The sequence below is a fragment of the Mus pahari genome, chromosome 12 (genome assembly GCF_900095145.1).
Source record: "Mus pahari chromosome 12, PAHARI_EIJ_v1.1, whole genome shotgun sequence".
In the NCBI taxonomy this organism is placed as follows: Eukaryota; Metazoa; Chordata; class Mammalia; order Rodentia; family Muridae; genus Mus; species Mus pahari.
Genome location: NC_034601.1, coordinates 44,631,287 through 44,640,492, shown reverse-complemented (window position 1 = coordinate 44,640,492; position 9,206 = coordinate 44,631,287).

Here is a 9,206-nt window from a genome sequence, read left to right as displayed (position 1 = left end):
TCTCTGTTTAGCCCTGGCTGTCCTGGAACTCACTCTGTAGACCAGGCTGGCCTCAAACTCAGAAATCTGCCTGCCTCTGCCTCCGAGTGCTGGGATTAAAGGCATGCGCCACCACGCCCTGCTTTTTTTGGGGGGTGAGGGGGTGGGGAAAGCTTTTGTAAGACAAAGGACACTGTCAATAGGGCCAATCGGCAGCCTACAGATTGGGAAAGGATCATCACCAACCCAACATCTGACAAAGGACTAATATCCAAATTTTACGAAGAATCCAAGAAATCAGACATCGACAACCCAATTAAAAAAGTGGAGTACAGGACTAAACAGAATTGTCAGCAGAGGAATCTCGAATGTCGGAGAAGCACTTAAAGGAATGTTCAAAGTCCTTAGCTATGAGGGAAATGCAAATCAAAACAACTCTGAGGTTTCATCCTGTACCCATCAGAACGGCTAAGGACAAAAACTCAAGAGATAGCACGTGTTGGTGAGGATGTTGAGCAAGGAGAACACTCTTCCATTGCTGGCGGGCATGCAAACTAGTACAACCACTTTGGAAATCAATTTGCCCAGCTATACCACTCCTGAACATATACCCAAAAGATGCTCCAATATCCCACAAAGACACATGTTCAACTATGCTCATAGCAGCTTTGTTCATAATAGCCATAAACTGAAAACAACCTAGATGTCCCTCAACTGAAGAATGGCTAAAGAAGATGTGGTGCATCGACACAATGGAATACTATTCAGCTATCAAAAACAAAGACATCATAAATTTTGCAGGCAAATGGATGGAACTTAAGAATATCATTCTATCCCAGCACTCGGGAGGCAGAGGCAGGCAGATTTCTGAGTTCAAGGCCAGCCTGGGCTACAGAGTGAGTTCCAGGACAGCCAGGGCTATACAGAGAAACCCTGTCTCGAAAAAATAAAAAATAAAAAAATAAAAAAAAAATTTAAAAAAAAGAATATCATTCTAAGTGAAGTAACCTAGTCCCCAAAAGACATGCATGGTATGTACTCAGAGACTGAGGGAGTGACTAACCAAAAGTTGGACCAAGTTGAGACCCATAGACCAGCACCAACCCATAACAATATTAATGATACTCTGTTATCTTACAGACAGAAGCAATTTGTCCTCTGAGGGGCTCTACCCAGTAGCTGACTCATCAGGTGCAGACACCCACAAACATTGGATGGAGCTTGGAGATTTTTGTGGAAGAATAGTGGGCCCCAAAGTGGATAGGAACTCCGCAAGAAGACCAGCAGAGTCAACTCACCTGGACCCTTGGGGCTCTCAGAGTCTGAACCACCAACCAAAGAACATGTACAGGCTGAACCTAGGCTTCCCCACACGTATGTAGCAGATGTCAAGTTTGGTCTTCATGTGGGTCCAGAACAACTGGAAGGGAAGCTATCCCAAAAGCTGTTGCCTGTAAATGGGATATGTTCTACTAGCTGGGCTGCTTTGTCTGGCCTCAGTGGAAGAGGAAACACCTGGCCTCACAGAGACTAGAGGTACCAGGGTAGGGGGCATACTCAGGGGGACCCTACCCACTCAGAGGGGAAGGGAAGAGGGATGGGGAAGGATTCTGGGGGGTGGATGACCAGGAGGGGGAAAGTGAGCAGCATGTAAACTGTATAACTAAAAAAATAAATTAAATTAAATTAAAAAATAAAAATAAACTAAATTTTAATGTGAATTAGAGAAAGCAAATGTGTCTTGTGATTCTGTATGTAATACACACTATTTGCCAGAGTGCAAACCTTGGTCACCATGGAAACACCATCTTCCTTTTCTTTCTCCTCCTCTTCTTCCTCGCCCTGTGCCACACAGGTAAGGTATAGGCCTTCTTTGTTCTTCCTGTGAACTTCATTACACGAACAAATTAAAAAAAAACATTTTGTTTTTACCAGCCAGGCATGGTATAGCATATCTTTGACCCTAGCTTGTGAGAGGTTGAGGTAGGTGAATATCTGAGTTCTAGGCCACTTGCCTATATAGCAAGTTCCAGGCCAACCAGAATTACATGGTGAAACCCTGTCTCAAAAAAGGGGGGAGGGTACGGAGAGGTGGCTCACTGATAAAGAGCAGCAAGTTTACCCACATGGCAGCTCATAACTGTCTGTCACTCCAGTTCCAGGGAATCCAGTGTCCTTTTCCTTGGGCACCCAGCCTGCACATGATTCACCAACATACCTGAAAGCAAAACACACATACACAAAAATAAAATTAAATTAAATCTTTTTATTTTTAAATTTCCTTTCTAAAGTCACCCCAACAGTTCAGGTGGCCTCCCCGCACTGTAGTTATTTATCGGTTACACAGCATTGGTGCCAGACTCATCTTCTGGTCACACTGGTTCCATCAGGTCGCATTCTTCAGCCCTACTGTTTGCACACTATGTATGGGAGTTCATTTTAACTGTCAACTTCACCAGGTTAGGAAATACTCAGATGTCTGGGAAATGTATTTCTGGTGTGTGTGTGTTTGTAAAATGTATTTCTGGTGTGTGTTTGGGGTGGGGGTGGGAGGAAGGGAGAGAGGGAAGGAGAGAGAGAGAGAATGAGAGAGGTGTATTTCTGGTATGCTTATGTGTTATATTTTTGTTGTTTGTATGTGTGTGTGAAATGTATTTCTGGTGTGTGTATGTGAGAGATAGAGAGACAGAGATAGATACAGATACAGAGAGACAGAGAGACAGAGAGACAGAGAGACAGAGAGACAGAGAGGTATTTCTGGTATGTGCAAGCACTGGTGTCTAGACGAGACAAGCCTTTTAACCATATACCTCAGCATGCACCAATGTGCTTGAGAGTTTAGACAGCACAATCCTGTGAAAGGTGAATTTGTTCTCTCTTCTGGAGCTGGAACATTGGCCTTTGCTCTCAGACACTGGAATTCTCCAAGTTCTTGGGCCTTCAATCACTAAAAGTTACAGTCCCAGCTCCTGTTGTTCTCCATGATCAAGAGAATCAATTCCCATAGAAAACCCTCCATAGAGCCCTCTGCATATATCATATAGACTGTTTTTCTAGGGACCACTGGTCAATGCACAGTGCAGCAACAACTTTCCTATCTGAACTCACAGCATGGTTCTGATTTTACGTTTCCCTCAATAAAATTCCTTTATTTAATCAGACTATTTTCCTCACCACCACCATCCTTGAAACGTTTGACTAAAATGTTCTCTTGCAAGAGAGCCCCCCTACTTCTCTTCTCCAAAACTCCAGTTAAGACTTGAACTCTTGATAAAGTAGCCATATAAATATTCCGTTTTAAGGCACCCAGAATTTTGTGACACACGAGGTATTAGTTTCTAAGGGCCTCCGGGGGAAAATGACCTCAAGTAAGTGCCTTACACAAAAACAGATCTAGATAAACAGCTCTAGGCATGAGACATCTGAAATGAGCTGTGAGCAGGGCTGTATTGTTTGTGAATGGTCTAGGGGAGTACCAAGCCTTCATGGCTTCTACAAGCTTCTAGAGATTTCTGGAAGCCTTACTGCTCCATGGTTTGGAGACATATCCTTACAGTTTTGCCTCTGTCTTCCCACAAGCTTTGTCCTTCTCCTCTTCATTTCCAGGTGTCCACTCCAATTCCAAATGTTCCCCTTATCTTGATGTCCTAGCACAGTTACACCATAATGATCCTGTTTCTAAGAATGTCAACTGCACAGGTATCCGGTGAATATATTTCTGGGGGAAAGCATGAGTCAGGCCGTTAGATCCCTCTATGTCCTTTTTATATCTTTGGACATAGTTCTTTTCTATAGAAATTGGGAATTTCTTGTCCATTGACTCTATCCAATCCTGCTCAGCGTCTGCACCCAGCTGTCAAGCTTCTGTTAACCAGAACGGTGTATTCCTTTCTCCCGTTTCTGAACTTCAGGCCACACTCCGTGTGCCATTGCTTATGTTCATGTTTGTAGGTCTGATCCCTGACTAGATCTTAATCTCCCATAAGATGATATCAAAGTCCAAAGCTTTGCTTGTCGCCTCTGGCTACAGGCTGCATCGAGGTAGGAATATTTAAGAAACCCACCTCTGCAGGTTCCAGTTTCCTTAGTCCAGGGTGTATCTCATGCATGCATATTCCTTTAAAAGATTCCTTTTTTTTTTTTTTTTTTTTTTTTTTTTTTTTTTTTTGAGACAGGGTTTCTCTGTATAGCCCTGGCTGTCCTGGAACTCACTTTGTAGACCAGGCAAAAGATTCCTTATCTCATCCTAATGAACAGTCAAGATAGAGCGTCCAATCTATTTTGAAGCAGAGTCTCTTAATTAGGAGAGATTCTAAACATTGGTTGTTGTGTGAAGGTATGCAAAACAACTTTCAAGGGGTCACATCCACAAACAGATATATGGAACCGTGTATGTTTGACCTTAAAATTTCCTGGGAGACAGTAAGGAAATAAATATCTGAAATGACTGCTTAGAGGGCAATAATATAAAATCAGGTTCCCTAAAACATATTAAATTACCTGTGGAGATTGATAAAATGCAGATGGCCAAGATCCCAGAGACTCTGAATAAGAAGTTTGGACCGTGTCCCTGAATTCTGTATATTTCATAACAACTAACATCTGTCGCATGCTTACTCCACGCCAAGTATTGTCCTAAGTGCATCCATGTATCATCTTCCCATGGCTGATGAGGAAACAGAGGCATAGAGACCAAGTCCCCAAAGTCAACCAGATAATGAACTAATGGCGGATAAAAGATTTGAACCAGTGCATTCCCATGGCCTCAAATAGCAAACGTAATGACCACTGTCCTAGTAGGAAACATAGCTCATTGTCCTCTCCCACAGGGATCAGAGTGCTGAAAATATGTAGAGGGCAAAGTACCTTTGTTAGGTTAATGCTCAGGAAATAAGTAGAGAACCAAAGGATTGTGAGGCAGACAGTAGCAGGACATCCTGTATGCAGGTTGCCAGTCAGGGCCAACAAAGTAGCAGCCATAATCTGCCAGGGTTGGCTAACCATGAAGCTAAGAGAGGAAGGTCAAGGAAACTTTTGTCTTTGGATTGAAAGTGTAAGTAGTAGTCAGGAAGCCTCCATTATGTTACTGATAATGATTAACAGAGTTAAGCCCACCAAATCTCAAAAGGCCTTTTGCTCATTGTTCTAGCCATTTGATAATTTGGGGTTCCTTTTAAGCATGGGTGCCTCACCTTCCTTAAATCTCCAAGTGCTTGCCTAGCAGGCACAGAGTCCTGGGGTTGACCCGAAGCACTGTATAAGGTGGGCATGCAAGGTAATGCCCACCTACACACCTAGAACTCCAGCATGTGGGAAAGAGCAGAGGAGAACCCAAACTGGTATACATGAGACCCTGTCTCAAACGGACAACAGTAATGTTAATAGTAACTGTCGATGGATACAATATAAATCATAGGATCAAAAAGGTAACAATTATATTTATGTACAGTCCTCAAAATACTTTTAAAATGTGTGACAAAATACTAGCTGTATTTCTTGCTAACATTTTAAAAAATGCAATATGTACAAAGTAACATTATATAGACTGAGCAGGTTCTATTTATGTATTTAGGAAGATATGTGCATATATGTATGTAACAACAATTAATGAAAAAAGAAACCTTCAGTTTAAAAAGAACAAGGAAGGGTATATGGGAGGGTTTGGAGGGAGGAAATGGAATAAGGAAATAGTGTAATTATACTATACTCTCAAGAATAAAACAAAATTTAAAAATCTAATGACAGATCTAAAAACAATTAGATTCCAAGTTGCAATGAAAGCAAATGGTCCTTGAAGCTACTGAGAACAACTGATGTGTGATAATAGACATATCTGTGTTACTATTGGTTTTCTTTTGGCACAATAGGAGGAAGATGCCATTTTCAACCATTTACCTGTGGATCCTAGGTGAACCACACCATTTACGGCAACGTAGTCAGCTTTAGCCTATACAATATGCCTATCTTGATTTAAAGAAACTCTTTTGTTCAGCTCTGTCTCCGTTAAAGACGTTTGGCCAAGAACTGTTTCTAGACAGTTCTAGGATAGTCCTTTAACACAGTCGGGGTTTAGACATAATAACTCTGCCAAAGCTAAAAATTAAGCTGTCTTGTGGGGAAAGGCTAGTTAGAAAAGGGTTTCTGCAAATAAAAGAAGCTTTTATCTTTACTTCACTTGACAAGCAACTGGGGTACTGATTAATAAAATCAACAAAAACAGAACAAAACAGAACAAATCTTGCAGAGCCCCCTGGTAACCCCTTTCCACTGGCTCAGCACTTCTAACTTGGTAGCTTGGTGGTGGTCAAGGAACCCACATTTCCCAAGTGGAGGCCGGATGATTAAGTCACTGATAATTGTGCTCTTTGACCCGGGACCTAACTCACTAGAGACCTCCTTGGAGAATAATTTGCGTTTCCAGATCCAAGAGGAGGAAGAAAAACAAGGGAGGCTTTCCAGAGCCTTTCACCAGGTAAGTAGATCAGGTGGATGGCCTGGGGCTGCCACCGCCTGACTCTCAGGACATGCCACGAGGGCCAAGCGGTCCTGACACTCACCGTCTCATAAACAATTTTTACTCAACTGTCCTCCTTCGGGAGAGGGGAATATTCTGTTTGCGTTTCTTTCTACTTCTGCTCTATCTCCTCCACCTCTCCCCAAGCTGGAAGATGACTAAGAAAAAGATACAGTGAGTCCTGAACCCGTGACAAAGCAGCCAGACAAATGTTCTAGAGTTTCAAAGACCCCACAGTTTAAAGGAGATAAGGGTAGGGAAGCCTGCTCAGACTCCCATGGAGGGGATGACTCCTTTCTAATCTTTTTATCTGAAACCTGGGGAAGATAACTCTGGTCTGTGTCAAAGGAACACTGATATAGGCTCTCTCCTAACCACCCCACTCGGGACTTTTTTTCTTAAAGAAACCCAGGAGTCTTCAGAGGAAGCATTCTTAGAAACTCAGTCAAAGCCAGATTGCCCTCTCCATCAGCCCAGCTACAAGACTCTTCCTTGGGACCGGAAGGAGCAAGATGAGGACCTGGAATTGATGGTAGGGTGTTTTTATGGCCACAACGACACCAATAACACGATTTCAAAATGGAGTAAACATTCTTTTCTGGAGACAATGTCTGGCCAGGTAGCATAAACTGGTCTTCAGCCTCCTGAGTGCGGGGATTTGAGGCATGAACTCTCATGTCCAGCCAAGTAAATCTTTTACGTATACCATTATACCAAATGACAGTTCTTAGCAATTACGGTATGATTTATCTTTCTCCTCTTATTACTCGGATATTTATAGGTCCTGGCATTTAATTTAATTTATTGTCATTTTAAGTGTTCAGAAACTTTCTATTTAATAGGTGGATGGTTGGTGAAATGTACAGAGTTCATGAACCACTCTCTAGGGTTCTGTCTGCCTCTGAAAAGGAACGAGTAGTGCAGTGCGACCTACTACTTCTTTGTGGGTTTTCGTTTCCCGATATCTCTTAGGTGCTCGGAACAAAGTCGGACCGAGATGATATTTGTCCTGAACACTTTACCTTAGTTAATACCAAATTAACCCAATTAATCTGAAGAATTAAATATTCGTTCTGCATCCTATTCTTTCATAAACTAGAAAAAAAAAGTGAGTCTGGGAAACATTGAACACATTTCGCTGTGTCAGGGAATTTGGAAGACATTGAACACATTTTGCTATATCGTCAGGGAATTTGGAAGAACACTCGAGACTGATAAGCCCCTGAGCTTCAGGCTGCCTAGTTCACAGCTCAGCAAACTACAGCCAAGTGACCAATTTTGCTCCTGATTATTTTATTGGACCACGGCTTACTTCTGTACTAGAAATGCCTTCTTTAATGTTTTTACCTGCAGTGACACAAGGCACAGAGTGCTGGGCTATAGAACTGAACATATTTTGACCTGCTCTTTCCTGGGACATATTAGACAACTGCTTTAACAGGCCACTCTGGCCAGGCTGTGGTGGCACACACCTTTAATCCCATCACTTGGAAGACAAAGACAGACAAATCTCAGAGTTCAAGGCCATTCACAGTAAGATCAAGGACAAGTGGGGCTACACAGAGGAACCAGTTCTCAACAAAACAAAACAAAACAAAACAAAACAAAACAAAACAAAACAAAACAAAATCAAAACAAACAAGAGCCATTCTGAAAGATGATTGAATAAGGAATATCATGGAGTCCCAATCCTGAATCTCAATAAAGCATAAACATGCTAAAACCATGTTGTAATCTAGGTGTGTTGACAGTATTTTAACCCATTGTGCTTTGCAGACTAATTAGATCTTTATAAACTACAATTTCAGGCATTTACTAACTTATTTTCTAAGTCTTTTCTTTGACAGTCAGGCACTGCAAGACAGAAAAACACTGCAGAGAAAGATCAAGTGGGAACAGACACTATGAAGACTGCAGAATATGAGGAGAGACCAGACTGAAAATTAGAAAACGATCAGAACCCGTTTCAGGCATTGCATGTTTGCAAAGGGAGCTCAACTCAGCGGAATAAATGGACATTAGGCTCAGCGTGGATAGTCTTAGGGTAACTGACGGGACCATAGAGAGATGCTGAGTCATGCATGCACTTTTGAGTAAAGAAAGGCCTCTTTCTCCAGTTGTGCAGTGTGTGGTCCCTTAAGAACACTGTGAAGGAGAAAGAATGAAGACCATCACCAAGGGGCTCCACTGGGAAGGGAATACACGCCTGTCCTTCAGGATAACTTCTGTAATGAGCTTCGGTTACTCACGGAAGCCTGTCACCTCTTCCAGTTTTGCTTGTGTGGAAAACTATGCCCCCTGTGTAATTTATAATAATTTATCATGTTAGGGACAGAAAAAGCTTTGTCATTTGAAGATATACTTGGAACTGGAAGCATGCATACATGTTGTTGCTTAAAATATTTAACTTAATTTATATTTTATAACACCAACTGACCATTACACAGAATCACTGAGATGATGATTTGAATAACTTATCTGTGCAGTAAATGTAACTTTTCTTCTCGCTCCCAAATCTTATAGACCTAGATATTTGCTTCCCTTCTGCTACTTCTGCTGGAAAAAAACAGGTCTCGGTAGTTATAACTTCAATAGGCCCAGCACATAGTAAAATCTAGATTGTCGGTGTATTAGTGATGCCATCATAGCTCTGCCTCAGTATATCTTTTAGCTTTTTTTTTTTTTTTTTTTTTTTTTTTTTTTTTTTTTTTTT